The 16,728-nt window shown below is 37.8% G+C and overlaps 1 pseudogene; it reads right to left on the bottom strand.

Annotated features, from left to right (window-relative positions):
* Positions 1 to 8,227: 8,227 nt before the first annotated feature.
* On the bottom strand, positions 8,228 to 9,255 carry LOC100922319 (annotated as a pseudogene).
* Between the last annotated feature and the right edge of the window lie 7,473 nt (positions 9,256 to 16,728).

Genomic DNA, 16,728 nt, shown 5'->3' with positions numbered 1-16,728 from the left:
ACATTGAAATGTTTGTGTTTGTTTATGATTACTAAGTTTGAATCCTTATTTTTAAGAAAAAGGACATATTCTATGATTAGCATTTCAGGTCGAATTCTGAGGGATATCCAATAATGCAACTTGTGTATGTATGGTCTCTAAGTGTACATCTTCCCTCATTGAGAGATTCATTTCTTATATTTTTCATAATATAAGAATTTCTTATAAACTTAACAGGATATAGTTCTATTAAATTTTATTCTTATATTTCATACTACAAAAAGATGAGCAGAGAAAACTGAGAAGGGGAAGGCAGTCCAAAACATCATCAACAAGCCATACTGCCTTTTCTATCCAATTGCAAATTCTTGAACTGCTCTAATCCTGTTATACCCCAGCTGAAAAGTTTATTACTATGTTCTAGTTATTTATATCTATCTAGCACATATGGCAACAAAGAGGCACTAAGGGTTTCTTACATATTATCTTCCTGGCAGGACTGCAGGTTCCTTCTGAGTAGGGATTGAATATTCTTCCATCTTTGCATCTCTCAGGAGCTAGCCCAGTGCTTCATACATAGTAGAGATAGATGCTTGTTGAGTTAAATCAAAATGCTTAACAGATGCTTGGGTCTAGCTCAGTAAATTCATCCCAGAAGAATTCTTCCTTACAATTCTTTATGCCTAACTGGTAACTCTCCTATTGAATACACAATTCTGTATCTGCCACTGTCCTTGGGATCTACAAAAACACAACTTAAAAACTAATAAAGTTAGAGACAACATCAGACCCACAAGACAAAGTTATTGATATTAACCAATCCAATAATTTACAACAAAGTTCTATAACTTTCTGAAAGAATCTGATTATAATGTACTAAAATGTTATAATGTATTAAAAATGTTTTTGTGAAACTAAATTTAAAGTATTACCATTTTATTTTTCAAACATCAATGGAGGGGGAGATAGAGAGGCAGAGATGTCAGTTTTGGATATTGATAATTGGAAATCCTTGAAGTTAGGGACCTAGGGATTCTAGCTTCTGGCTTCAACTGGGCTATGGAACTGTCTATTGCTGGAGTTCCCTGCCCACTTCCACTCCTACTCCTGGGCTCCAAGTTGTTTTGCCATCATAGTCAAAAGCAGGATGTGCCAGACATCCAGCTGGTCCAGAGAATAGTGTGATCCTATTTTTGTGCCTGGCAAATAAAATAATAATAACAACAATAAATTATAGCATTTATACAAGCAAATAATAAAATAATTTTATTAATATAATTAATTAATAATTCAATAATAAATTAAATTAAGTTAATTGCTAAAATATAATTAAATAATAAAAATAGCATTTCTATAACACATTAAGGTTTACAAAACATTTAATACATATGATATTGATGACAACCCTGTGACATTTAAAGTTCAAGAAACATAATTTCTGGGTAATTTAATCATTTCACTAATAAGACTAGCATGTTTATTAATAAAAAGCAGTCAAAAGCACTTTCAAATATCAGAGACTCCTCATGGCAGTGGGCTCACAGTTTATATGCTTTTAGAAGAGTGAGTGTCCCTGAGGATGGAAATCAACTCTTTTCAGTCAACAATGAGAAAATGAATATCTTAATGATATGTGGGCTCTTTTTGATGAGTCACTTGGGAGTGACTTGGATTATCCAAGCCTTGCTCAAAGAGACTCATCAATATACATATCAGAGAGGGGATCCAATTCTACCCTGACCTATCTGGCTCAACACAATGAATAGAATTCACCAATTCTCTCAGCCTGGTTGGGTAAGTCTTTACTCAAGATTTCCCTGGATTTCTGGATGAAGAAGTGAGAAATGGGGGGTAGGGGGGGAACATAGGGGAGGAATCCTTGGTCCTAATTCAATGATTATTATTAATACAATAAGGAAATACTCCTTTCTCAAAATCCTCTAAGGTAGGTGCAACTATTACTAATATCTAATATTTATATAGTGCTTTAAGGTTTGCAAAGTGCTTTACTTTATAATCCAATTTGATTAGCACAACATGCTGCTCTGATTAGTTATTATTACCTTTATTTTGAAAATGGAAAAACTGAGGTTGAGAGATTAATTCACTCAAAGTCACACAGTTAGTATCTAAGGGAAAATTGAGTTCAGGTCTTCCTCATTCTAGGACCATCCCTGTATTTACTATGGCATCTAAGTGCCATTATAGCTTAAAGAACAGTGGGTTCATAGTAAATGCTTGCTAAAGAATTGATTGAAAAAATATTTATTGAATCATAGAAAATCAATTATCATCTTTGTGTGAGCCCTTGGTTTGACATGACAGGATGACTGAGCCAGCTGGATGTCTGGCACATCCTGCTTTTGACTATGTTGGCAAAACAACTTGGAGCCCAGGAGTAGGGGTGGGAGTGGGCAGGGAATTCCAGCAATAGACAGTTCCAGGGCTCAGTTAAAGCCAGAATTTAGAAGCAGAGAGTATCTCCATATCTATGATTGTATGTATCTAAAAGCTAGAACACATCCAATGAGCCTGTGTCCAGGGAACTAGCATCCACCTGCAACTATTGGTCTGTATTTGTTGTTATCTTCATTATGATGTAAGCTCCTACAAATAGAGATTGTTTCATTTTTTGTATTTCTTTCTCCTGTACCTAGCAAAATATCCAGCATATTGTAGGCACTAAATAAATACTGGTTGATTGGCTGAGACCAGTGGGGAAGAGATCTGGAAAGAGAAGCACAGTGACATCAACCAGGAGACATCAGCACTGCTTGGGTGAACATAAATCTCCCCTCCACCATTATATTTTGTCTAGATAAATTCTATGACCACATTCATTCCCTATTTGAGTATGCTTTCCTAGCTGGTAAATGACAGACTCAGGGTTAGAATCTAATTCTCTGGTGCAGCAAGTGCTCTTGCAGTCACAACACAATTCCTTCCCTCCTGCCAAACTTTCTTTCCTGGATTTGAGGTCTTTGTTTTTCTTCCATAATAATTTAGCAATTCTGTGAGAATGTGTACCTGTACCTATGGCATTCCATTTCACTCACTGAAATTAAATAAGCATTTTTGTACAATCTCCTATCTCTGATCAGTATAACTTATGAAATTCATGTTGAGTTCTTATTCTTGTTCCATGGATAAGTATAACTATTATCACAGATCCTTTTGGAGGATAGCCCTCAAAAACTCAGGATCACATACATAACACAACAAGATAGTGGAAGAAGCTCAATATTCACAGATCATGTATTGGGCCCTTTAATTTTAAAAATTAATTAATTAAATCTTTTAAAAATTGAATAATAAGCAGTCCCTGCCCTCAAGGAGCTTATATTCTATTAGGCCACTGATGTTCAGAAATAAATGTTGAATTGAAGAGGAAATGTAGTCTTGAACTGGTGCCTTTGACTGTATCTTTGCCTAACAGAACTACCATCCTTGAAAACATAAGACTCAGAGAATTTCAGTTAGAAGGGATTTCAGAAGCCATGAAGTCCAACCTCTTAGAGCACAGACTTGATTTGAAGATTTCTGTTGAGAGTAAAGCCACTCCTTCCTGAGGACACTTATCCCACTTATGGCAAGCATTAGGAATATGATCCTCAAATCTAAGCAAAATCATTTCTAAAATTTCCATCTATTACTCAGTTTTATCAGAACCAGTATTTCTTGATTCCTATCCCCAGGTCTAGTCTTTTCTTTTTTTTTAACTAAACATCCTGAATTCCTTCAACTGATCCTTAATGATATGCTCCCTAGGTCCTTCAGTATACAGTATACAATTGCTGTTTACAAATCTAACGCTTCTGTGAAGTCATGGACTCATGGAATCTCAGAACTGGAAGGACCCTAAAAGGCAATCTAATCTATGTAAATTAAATTAAAAACCATTTATAGCTAGGTACTCCTTTTTTCTAAATGAAGCTACTTCATCATATCAAATATGAGACCTATCTAATTAAGTAATAAAGACTGAAGAGTGCATTGGATGCTACCTAGGTACTACCTAGAATATTTTTGGACTTAGATGAATTTTATATAAAAAAGCAGTAACAGTAGTAATAAGCATAACTTTTGCTAAGACATCCTATATGGGTGAACCTAATGTTTAGGCAGGATTTTCCTAAATTGAAATGATAAATAAATGCTTGAAATATCAAAGCGTAATACAACTCTGTAGAGTTGATATTCCCTTTTTGACCACCAGGTCATAAGCATACTAGTACACTGTTGGTGGAACTGTGAATTGGACCATCAATTCTGGAAAGCAATTTGGAACTGTGCCCAGAGAGTAACCAAACTGTACATACCTTTTGGTCTAGTTATACCTCTATCATGCTTATTTCCCAAAGAAATAAAAGTACAAAAATAGGTATAATGGCTCTTTTTTTAGGACTCCCAAATTGGAAACTAAGAAGGTATCCTGTCAGGGAAGTAGCTCAACAAATTGTGATATATGAATAGTGCCATAAAAAAGTGACAAAATGGACGTTGTCAGAGAAAACTAGAACAACCTTTATTATCTGAGGTAGAGCTAAATGAACAGAACTAGGAAACCAATTAATGCAACAATAATATTATAGAAAAGAAAATTTTTTTGAAATACTTCATTACTCTGATTGACTTAATGATAAACTAAGAGTCCAAAAGAATAAAGATGAAATACACCACTCCCTTCCTGACATAGAGGTAATGAACTTCAAATTCAGAAGAAAAAAACAAAACACTCACACACACACACACAGACATGGGCATTATGGGAATTTGTTTTCCTAGACTTTGCAGTTATTGTTTAAAGGATTTGCTTTCAAAGTCTGTTTTTTTTAATTGCTCTATTGGGAAGGTAGGTAGTAGAAGGGACAAATTAATTACAAATATATACTTGTTACTTGAAAAAGCAAAAGTAATAAACAAAGGACTAAAACTGTGTTGGTTTTCCCCCCACTTTCTGGTTTAACTATAGTCAGGAATGGATGATCTATGGTAGAGAAGATTCTTACTCAGGTATGGATAGCCTTTAAGGAGTCTCTAAGATCTCCTCCAATTTGGAGGTTTTCTGAGTCTGAATTAAATGAATAAATGGATGAACAACAAAAGATCTCAGCCCATTTGAGGTACATATGTAGCCAGTAGTGTGTGAGATTTTATAATTGCACTTCAACAGAAACAGAGGAAATACTGTTGGAGACAATTCCTGTTTTATTAGTAGCATCCCTGAAAACCTCTTCTTGTGTGCTAAGACAGTTAAGTTATTCTGCAAGTTTCTTCTCAAAGCAGACTCTTCCCTTCATTAGTTGATTTGACTGGGACAGTTCACTAGCAGAACCTCCTCCTTTCTCTACTTTTCCCCTTCTCTTTCTCTTTTTCCTCTCCATCTTTCTCCTCTCTCTCTTTCTTCCTCCTCTTCTTCCTTCTTCTTCTCCCCCTCTTCATTCTTATTTCTCCTCCTTTTTCCTCTTTCTCCCCCCTCTTCCTCTTCTTTCTTCCCCTCATTTCATTCCTTCTTCTCACCTCTTTTCCTGTTCTATTTTCTCATCCATAGCTTCCCTTCATCATTTCACCCTACGTTGTATATGTGATTCAGCATAGGAGCAGTGGGCTAAGAGACAGGAAATCTAACTTTGAAATTCATCCAGATCTGGCAGTAATCTGCAGTGTGACCTTAGAAAGAAGGAAACAAATATTTATTAAGGGTCTGCTATATACCAGGCACTGTGCTAAGCACTTGACAAAGATTACCTCACGTGATACTCACAAAAACTTCGAGAGAGAGGTGCTATCACTATCCTCATTTTACAGCTGAGGAAACTAAGGCAAACAGAAGGATTTGCCTTGCACCACATATCTAGTAAATATCTGAGCTGGGATTTGAACTCAGATCTCCCTGATACCTGGTTTAGCACCTTATATACTGGTCCAACCAGCTGCCTGAGGCAGGTCACAGCCTGATACTATTGGATCTTGATATACTGACAGGTTCCTAAGGTCTCCAGGTACTGCCCCTTTCCATTTCCCTTGTGTCTGGATTAAACCTGAGCTTGCCAACTCTTACCTGTGGGCATTGGATTACAATCTGGGTACCAACTCCAGTTTAGTTCTCTAAACTTCGTGTCTTGTCAGAATTTTAATTTGGTCTGAAAACCCAGACTTTCATTTGAATCAACCTCCCATATTTATAGTGTCATGTACCACTTTCCATTTCATCTTTATGCATCTTCTATGTACCTTTTTTACATACTTACTTTCTCCTCCATTAGAATGTAAGATCCTTGAAGACAGAAACTGTTTCTGCCTTTCTCTCTATCTCTACTGCCTGGCATGGTGACCACTTAATCAATGCTTGTTGTTAGTCAATGGTAATCCCATACTACTACTTTTCACATTTAATGGATTCACTGTTTATGACCTGAAAACTGTATTTTCTGTCTTACTCTTCAATCCTCTCTCAGTTCTTATTTCTGAATTCTCTTCCTTTGACCTGTGCACATGTCTTGCTGCCCTGAATAACAAAATATTAATGCTATAATGTATTGGAGACAATCCATAGACCTACAGAGTTAATTACAGTGCCTATATGCCAAAGTGGAAAGAAGACAAATGTATGGCATGTTTTTTGTGATATTTTATTGCATCTAAACTGGAATAAAAATCATCTGAAAATGTCATGTAAGGAGTCAAAAGCTTGGAAGCCCATTAGCAACTTATGTTAATTTAAAAGACTAAAGAAAAGTACAGAAATAGTGCTCATTAGAAGGCTTGGAACAGTAGGACTACAGAACTATGAAATGTGTGATATTTTAGACATATTCACAAATTGTAAATATTACAGCAGAGGGAGAATGAATTAGATATTTGTGTGCTTTGGAATATTCTTCCTTCCTTGGACCAGAGGTAGCAATTTTCTTGTACCTTTTTCATGAATTTAAATTTATTAATGGATATTATAGTTAGTAGTGCATGTGTCTCATCAGTCTCTACTCCCCACCCACAAACTCTACTGTAAATTCTATGAGAACAACAGGATTTATATCATCTCATCATCTCAAAGTTGGAAGGAACCACAAAAATCATGGTAGTACCAACACATACTAAAATAGGAATTCCCCTACAATATCCCAAAGAAATGGCCACTTAACCTTTTCCTGAAGCTCTCCCATGGCAAGGAATTCATTACAACTGAGGCAGCCCATTCTACTTATTGTCGGTTCTCAATGTTAATAAAGTTCTCTGTAACTTTCACCTGTTACTCCTGGCTCTGTCTCCTGGGACCAGACAAAATAAACCTAATTCTTCTCCCACCTGACAACCCAGAAATACTTGACTAAAGCTATTTGTGCAATACCAAAACTCCTCTTCTGCAGGCTAACTATCCCCTGTTCCTTTGAACCATGTTCCCAAGCATTTCTAGTGTTCTTATTATACTGGTTGTCTTTCTTTTAGAATTGCTCAAGTTTGTCAACATGCTTCCAAAAATACAGGACAAAAAAAAAAGGGAAATATTTGGGCTGTCATGTGATTAACAGAACCATTACCTCTCTTGTTCTGGAAACCAGGTTTTTTGTTATTATAGCCTCAGATTGCTTTTAGTTTTGTGTCTCCCCCCCATCATACTGTGAGCTTACATTGAGCTTGCAGTCAACTCTTAATTATCTCTTGTCTAGTACTGTGCTTTGCACAAAGTAGACTTTCAATAAATGTATTGCATTCAATTGAACTAAATCAGCATTCTTTTACTTAATATGACCAAAGAAACAACTCTGTTCAGCAAGTGCAGGCAAACACTGGTCATTTCAGTGAGTGAAATAATCTCTGTGTGCCAATGCTCCTATAAGAACACTTAGTCGAACTTCTACTTCAAGAATCTGTCCCCTTTTATGACTCTGAGAATGGGATTGAGAACTTCCTCACTCCTAGGTCAGTCATAACTGTGGGAGTGGGATTTCTGAGAAGGAGAATAAAAAGTCAGAAGTTACTATTGGCACCAGGAGGATCCCAGTTATCCACTGCAATTAAGAAAATGTCCAGGCACACTAACTATCCCCAGAAACTTCATGGGAAAGGAGAGTACAGTAATCAAGGTAGAATTTTAAAATATGTTGATAGAAAATCAAGTGAAGCACGTATGCATGTCTGTATCATACATCTCACATGTGGAAATATTACACGTTATTTCTGTCCTTTCTAAAGACCTACTTTATAACTCCTCTTTTATTCTCACCTTTGGATAGAAAACATTGACCTAAATGCTTGAACCACTGGATAACAGTTTCCTGAGGGTATTCTTGACTTCCTTATTCTGCAGAATATAGATGATGGGGTTTAACATGGGGGTAACAATACAGAACAGAACAGAGGCCAGCATGTCCACATCCAGGGAGTAGCCTGAGCTGGGCCGGTCATAGTTGAAATTGATGGTTCCATAGTAGATAACCACCACAGTGAGATGAGAAGCACCGCTGGAGAAGGCTTTTTGCTGCCCTTAAACAGATGGCAGAGATAATGAGGATATAGGAGACAACAGTGAAGAGGCAGGGGCTCAGACCAAAGGTGGCACTGGCCACATAAAGAGCCACCTCATTGGCTGAAGTATCTGAGCAGGAGAGCTTCAGGAACAGAAGAATATCACAGAGAAAATGGCTGATTTGATTAGGACCACACAAACTGAGAGTTGCTGTCAGCCCTATGCATGTCAGAGAATTCACTACACTGTACAACCAAGTCCCAGCTGCTAAATATGCACAGACTCTCTTGCTTATATGGAATGGGTAGTGTAATGGATGGCAAATACCTAAAAACCTATCATAAGCTATAACAGCCAACAGGACACACTCACAGCCTACAAAGGTAACAAGGAAAAAGATCTGGGCCAGGCAACCTTCATAGGAAATGGTCTTCTTCTCTCAGAAGAAGTTCACCAGAATAAGGGGAAAGGTGATGACATCTGTCCAGGAAAGACAAATTACTGAGGAAATAATACATAAGAGTGTGAAGAACAGAGTTGACGTTGATTGCAGCTAATTAATATGAGAGTGTTTCCCAGGATGGTCATGAAGTAAATAGCTAAAACAATACCTGAAGGTCAGGGTGGTTTGAAAATCCCAGGAAGATGAAGGCCATGACAGTTGTTTGGTTTTCCCTTTCTCTGAATTCCATAATGGTTGAAAAGAAAATAGGAGACACAATAGACAACAGAAACAGACCAAAGACAAAAAGAGTTCACAAGATGAAAATAATTCCTAGCCCTAGTAATGACAGTTAGCAACATTGACTTTGGGACCCAACATTGAGTTCATTCTTTTTCCTTTTCAAAGCTCTTTTAGGTCAAAATACACAATGAAAAATCTAAAACTCTACCTGCTTAGATGTACGGACTTCAGAGAGGAACTCATCATCTTATTTAATCCAACATACTGAAGGCACAAATCATTCACCTACCATGAAAAAAGGGGGAGCCATGAAAAGACAATGGTGTGGATAAATGAAAGGCAATTCCTCAAGCTATTCTTATTTTTTTAATGTAGAAATAGTCTATTGAAACAAAGGCAAGCAAAGGAAAATATATAAAAAGATGGCTATTGGTTCAAGAAGGTCTAAACAAATTGTGGTAGACAAGATGAGAACAAAGAAGTATGGAAAGACATAAGTCTTTATGAACTTATGAGGCAAAGAAGACTTATCATAATTGAGGGAAAGAAGGAAAGGGAATGAACATTGTGCAAATCTTACTCTCATAAGATTTGGTTCAAAGATATAATATTAGACATATTTGGTTTCACAGAGAAACTTGGATTTGTCATTTGGTCACCTTCAGCTTAGTTTAGTCCATCGGCCAAAATGGTTTACAGGAATATGGCCATTATGTACACTACAGCTTCTTGAAATATGATTTGGATGAATCAAAGTGACATCAAAGATGGATGAGCAGCCCTGAAAAGGGCTTGGCAACCCTCACACTAGACATCTCAGTCTTCCTTGAATATACCCTAGACACCAGAACAAAACAAGTGAAACTGGATGTTATGAAATTATGAGAAGCAATCCTGGAGAAAACACCTCCTTTACAGAACTGGGGACCCATGGATTTGAAACAATGCCTTCAGTTTGTTGATTGCTTTGACTGAATTTTTCTCTTCCTTTCAGCAATTCCCTGTTAAAAGACATGTTATGTTCGATAAGGAGTAGCTCTCCGGGAGAGATTAAATAAGAAAATATCAGTGATGTGTAAGCAAAAGATATCAATAAAATCTATTCTTTAAACTGGATCTATATCATAGTGCTCATAAGCTGCTCAAGCTGGCATGGAAAGCTTGATACAATATACATTTTTTTCAGGCTATATTTTTGAAATAAGGGGAATTAGAGAAGAAATCCAATGATCATAGAGAACAGAAAGAAAAAAGGTAGAGGTGGTAAGCTCATTTTGCTTTTCTCCTTGGTAAGGAGAATGATCTTTGGACTAGGAAGGATGGAGTAAAAGTGGTTAATCACGAATGATTACTGCAAACTCAGACTTTAGACAGATCTCTCAGAGTTGTTAGAGAGAGAAGACCTGTGTCCATTGTTCAGAATGAATCATCCACTGCTGGAAACAAATCGGTCTTCATTGCAAACTAAATATAAAATGAGTTCAAGGGATCAAGTAAAAAGGCTTGAGAGAGCATTGATGTCCTGCCTTATTAGTGAAGCAGGACAGCAGCTATGCTGTGATTATAAAGGTGGTTTTTAAACTATTAAAAATTGTAATCTCTTTGTATGTCATAGAGATATAGGAATATGGGGATTGACTCACCAGGTATGATTCATGGTCTACTCTACCCAATATTCAGCTACCAAAAGAATACTCAATGGGAATACCATAGCAGAATATTGTTGTCTACTGGGACTTTACTTCTAGAGTTAAGCCTGTTTTTTCCCTCTCACTTCTGCCCCATAGAATTCTCTTCCTTCAGGAACTAGTTCAAACAGCACCTTCTACGTGTAGACTTTGCTGATTATTTCCAACTCCTGTCTAAAATTTAACTATTTTGCATGTATGTGTATTTATGTTCTGTGTGTGTTCATTATATATGTATGTATATATGTATGCAGATATATAGCCCCTAACATTTAGATATTTAATAAGTGTTTATTAATTGATTTATTGACTAATTATGGCTCAGCTTTACCTGATAGTCACAGAGGTAACAGTATTCTGCCCTGCAGAGACATCTAATGTATTCTGCTCAGGGCTGAGCCTTAGATTTTTAGCAAAGATCATAGGAACATAGATTTGAATCTGGAAAGGATCTTAGACATCAGCTAGTCTAGTCCCCTCCTTTTGTAGATGAAGAATTAAAAAGGAACTAAAGCAACAAAAGAACTTAATGATGATAATAGCTAACATCTACATGGTGCTTTAATATCCAATTTTTAGCCATTGAATTTGGTGCCATTATTATCATTCCCATTTTACAGATGAGGAAACAGGCAAGCAGATGTTAAATGACTTACCCAGTGTCACACAGCTAGTAAGTATTTTGTCTGGGATGGCTTTTGAAATCAAATCTTCTTAATTCCATGTCTACCACAACATGTGTGGCTCTACATAGCTGCCTGTATATATGACCAAGCTTACACAATGGAGGCAGAGTCTAGATTCAACTACAGAACCTGATTCAAGAGTCCATTAAACCATTTTCCTTCTGAAATTCATTCAAAAGAAGAGTACCAGGCTGGTAAAGACATTTGAAATCCTACCACATGAGAACAATGGATCATGAAGAAAGTGAAGGAACCAGACTCCATTAGCCTGAAGGAGGAAATATGGCATCCATCTTCCAATAATGCACTCAAAATGATGCGAGAAAGATTCCAATCTTTGATTCCCAACCCCCCCCTAGTTAATGTAAATTACCCTTTGACTCACAAATCCTGGTCCCTTTGAATTCCAATAGAAGATCCCGACCTGTCCCAGCCCCACCCGGATCTGAGCCAACTTTGGAGCTACACCCCCAAAGCCTCTCGAGCTAAGTCTCCGACTTAAAAGGGCCACCCTGGGAACCCCTCTTTGCAGAGATTCCAAACATGCCAGCCATGTGAGGACCCTCTGTCCACTGGACCCTCTGGTCCAGTGCCTTCCTTATCTCTACCTTCACCTATCTCCTACTTCTAAACTCAGTAATAAACCTCTTTTATTAATCTAGCTCTCCGGACCAATAAATGCTTTTATTGGGAATTCCGAGCCGCTACTAGACCTCGTATACCGCCGTATCCTTGTGCAGAATCCAAGGGGGTTGCAGGGGAACTCTGTTTAACTCTGTGTGGTTCAGACAGCATTTAATAAAAAGCTGGAGAAATATCTAGAAGCAAAGCAAAGTTTATTATATGATCTCGAGAGAATCGGGTGTCCCACCCATTGAGCAGACAATGGAAGGCAGGAAGCACCGTAGGGGGCAAGGTCAACACTTTTTATCCCTAACGCAAATACCCCCTCCCACCACTGACCCTCATCCTTATTGGCTGAGGATCTTACATTCTAAACGCGGGAACTACCCAAGAAATTGAACTTGACCAATAAGTACATAGTTGCCCATATTTGACCTAACAGAAAGACACTGATGTCATAAGAGGATAACAAGGGGACTTAAGATGCTCTTAGGGGATAGCAGGGAGGGGACTTAAGTATGCCCTTGACTTGATGCTGAAAGTCCTTCAGGCCTACTCCAGCTCTGAAATAGATGAAGCCTTACTCGATTTTCATAACTGTCTTGAAAGATCTTACCTCATCTCATTCAACTCCCTGTACCCCAAACCCGCCACTAGACCTAATTAAACCCTAATTTCATTTAGGTACCCCAAATCTAGACCTCATTTATCTACACCTCAACAAAAAGACTTGTTCTACTTGGCTCTGGAGAATGGATTTTACCATTGGGTAAAAATCCCAGGAAGATTGCTGTTTAATCAGGAAAAAAAAAAGGAAACAATGATTTAAAAGTGGAATGGGAGGCAGCAGGAGAAAATGCTTTCCTTGGCATTAGAGATCTCCTAATACAGACAAGAAAATCTCTCATCTGGTATAGCATGGACAAGACTCAGACTTTAGTTAGAGAGTGATCCCTTTCAATTCTATATTCCTGTGACTCATTAGTGATTTCAGTTTTCAAAAACAAACCATTTCATAAAGCACCATTCTCATCATTTTCCCAATACTCGGTTTAAACGGGACTGAAACAATATAGAATCACCTTTGTGAGAACCAAGGTTTAATCAAATCCTGCCCCTGACCCTTATGACCTCTGTGACCTTGGACAAATTACTTAAATTCCTTGGGCTTCAGTTTTCTCATATGGCCTCTGAGATCTCTTTCTGCTCAAAGTGATTATCTTATAATATTAGGAATTAGAAAAGTATTCTGTTTGTTAAAGTCAAATTTCAGACAATCTTCATGGAGTTCAGGAGCAGCTAAATGGCCCCTTGTCACACAACCAGGCTTCCCTCTAGTGCTTCCAGGTCATTCTTCTGCCTCAATCTCTCAATCATTTTACAGAGCTGACATATGTTATTTCATTTGGTCCTCACAAAAACTCAGCAGGACAAGTGCTATTGATAGAATATGGGAGTGCAAAAGGACTGTACCCTCCCAAATATATTGGGGTTTTGGGACTCTGCCTGTATGGCCCACGAAATGATGGTTTGGACGCTAAAAGTATATTGGGGTCTCAGGCCGGTGTCAAGAGGTGTCTCAAAAGAATTTGTTAGGTGTAGACCTTCTCCAAATCAAGAGTCAGAGATTTTATTACATTGCTGGCAGCAGACTAATTTCCAAAAGATTTTTAGCTACTAACAAAGGGAAAGACACCAAAACAGGGGGAAATGCCATTAAGATGGAAGACACCATAACAAGGGGGAAGACACCATAAGACAGGCTATATTCTTAAAGTCATTATGACACTTAGAAGCAGGCTAAATCTAGAAGGTGTTAGCCATGATGATACTTTGTAAACAAGCTAAAAGGAGGTAGCTATAAATTAGAGAAAGATGTCATAAGAGAGGAAAAGTCTTAAAAAACTCGCTACCATGAGAGGAATGATTCCTAATGAATCCATAAAGATGAAGGGTACAAGTAGATTCTTTTATATGGGAAAATAATGGGATACAGGAGGAAGCGAAGGGCATTAACATCATAATTTAACTTTCTAATTGAAATAGTAAATGTGGTATCATGTCAAAGGAAGGAATTCAGAGGAATTCAAGGAGGGGCTAATTACAACAAAAGTCCACTTCAAGCAGTACCTTGGATTCAGACTCCAACCAGAAATTAGCCCTATCTATGACCCAAAAAGATATCAAGGACCTGGTAGCTTTTCCTTGAGGTCTTATTCATCTTATCTCTATAATTATTCCCATTTTATACATGAGGAAACTAAGGCTAACAGGTGAGTTGATTTGCCCAGGATCACACAGTTAGTAAGAGACTGAGACAGGATTCCTGTCTTTAAATCTAGCATTCCAACCACTGTCACCTAATTGCCCACCTAGAGCAAACCACACATGCAATTCACCCTTCTATATCACTACCAAAAGGCTTCAAGGTGGCCATTCACTCCTGTTGACCATCTGCATACTCTTCCCCTACTGAATCCTCATGTAACGCTTGAGAATGCCAACTCCAAACTTTTTTTTTCCTTTTCTCAGGAAGCCTCCAATTCACTCTCATTGACAGCAAACTTGTGTTTCCCTCTTGATTTACTAAGACTAAATTCCCTCAGCCCCACCCTCCCTCAGCTTCTCAGCATCATCACTTTCCTGCTCCTACTTTTTCTTGGTCTAAGAACAGGAGGTATCTCTATCCCTGTGCTTTCATTGGAATCCTCTCTCACCTTTTCTAAAAACTTTGCTCCAATTGGCAATGTTTCTGTCTCAAGAATCTTCAGAAAATTCATTCATCTTTTCCTTTCCAAGGCTCTTTCTCATCTGCTTATAAAGACATGTTCAAATCTCAGCCCTAAAAAAAGTCTTCCTTTCATCTTTGTAGCCATCAACATTATCATGATTTCTGTTACTGTCTCCTTCACTGCTCAAATTCTTGGGAAAAGTTTTCTTCTAGGGAGATGGATGAATCTGAGTACTGTGAGTTTGGGAGAAATATATTCTCTAAGGACAAAGTAACCTTGGATGCCAAAGAACCTGAGCTAAGAGGTTATGTAAATAGAGACCTTCAGGAAGATAAGCTTGACTGATTCTTTCTTGAAGGAGGCCTCTATCATCTAGAGATTTACTGCTTATAGAAACTATTCTGATAATACTAGCCAATACCAAGAAATGCATTTTCCTGTGGGAATAAACCTGATATTTACTAAACTCCTTTGATCCCAAGACTTACAAACTTCTCCATTTCCATTCTGTATGACATGTCATACAGCTAACACTGGTTAGCTATGGAATTCAAATGGACCCTAAAAAGGTATAAAAAGGCACAGATTGGGCTGTGCCTTAGGAAACTAAAATTTTTGTGAGGGAGCAGTATTCGTGAGTGCTTTAATGAATTTCTTTTCATTTCAGTCAGACTATTTACTTTTTGACTTCCAGTCTTACAGAATCTTGGTAGGGGAGAATCTCCCAGAGCTCTCATAGAACACAGGCTGAGTCCCACAACACTGCCAAATGCTAGCTTTCCTCAATGACTTGCCTTAATTTCAACACTCCCTCTTCAAACCCTTACAATCAAGGATTCATACCCACTTTCTACAGAAAGTATTCTCAAAAAAGTCACCAATGATCTCCTTTTTAACAAATATAGTGAGTTGTTTTTTCCCTAGATCTCTAACTCTTTACTGCTTTTGACATTCAACAACCATTTACCAAGTGTTTACTTCCTGCCAGGCACTGAACTAGGATAAAAACAATGAAAAAAACACAACCTGTGCCTTCAGAAAGTATACATTCTAATAGAGGAGGTAGCATTTAAATAATTAAGTCCCTAAAAATATTTTAGAGTATGGAGGAAAGAGAAGACATTAACACTTGGGGGAGAGAACCAGGAAAGGGCTCCTAGGAAAGGTGGAATTTGACCTGAGTCTCAAAGGGAGCCTGGAAAAGCAGGAAGCACAGGTGAGGGGACAGAGTATTCCAGTAACGGACATCAGCTAGTTCTAAGGTATGGAGACTAAGATGGCATGAGGTTTTCAAGGGAAGGCAAGTCACTGAATCTTAGTGTGTGTGTAAGGAGGTAAAGAGTAAGGAGACTAGAAAGGCAAAAAAGGGTCAGATGATGAAGAATTTTAAAAGCCAAACAAGAGACATTTATACTTGACCACAATGGATCACTCCATTTGATTGGATACTCTTCCCTCCTGGTTTTTCCTGATCCTTCCATTTCTCCAACCGTTCCTCATGATGTCATTGGTCCTATTGGAGAAAGAAAGATGAACAACTACCTTCATCTTTTTAAAGACTTCTCTGGTCTTCTCCCAGATTTTGTAATGTGAGCATGTCTAAGAGTTAGTCCTTGGCTCTATTTTCTCTTTACCCACTTTCTCTGAGCAAGAATATTCTCCTTCATTGTTTCAATTTCAGCATCTAAGAAAGGATTCCTAAATCTCTATCTACTGCTCCAATGTCCTGTCTGAGCCCAGTACTAACATCACTATTTGCATCTAAGGCAGATGATGCTCAGGTATCTTATGTATTCTTGGCCACAAAGAGGAGGTTTGAGAAAGCAGTTCTCACCATTTATTTCCAGAGATTGGAGACTATTGC

This window comes from Sarcophilus harrisii, chromosome 4, assembly GCF_902635505.1.
Source record: "Sarcophilus harrisii chromosome 4, mSarHar1.11, whole genome shotgun sequence".
In the NCBI taxonomy this organism is placed as follows: Eukaryota; Metazoa; Chordata; class Mammalia; order Dasyuromorphia; family Dasyuridae; genus Sarcophilus; species Sarcophilus harrisii.
The sequence above is the reverse complement of the archived record's forward strand: the minus strand, read 5'-3'. Positions and strand labels throughout refer to the sequence as shown.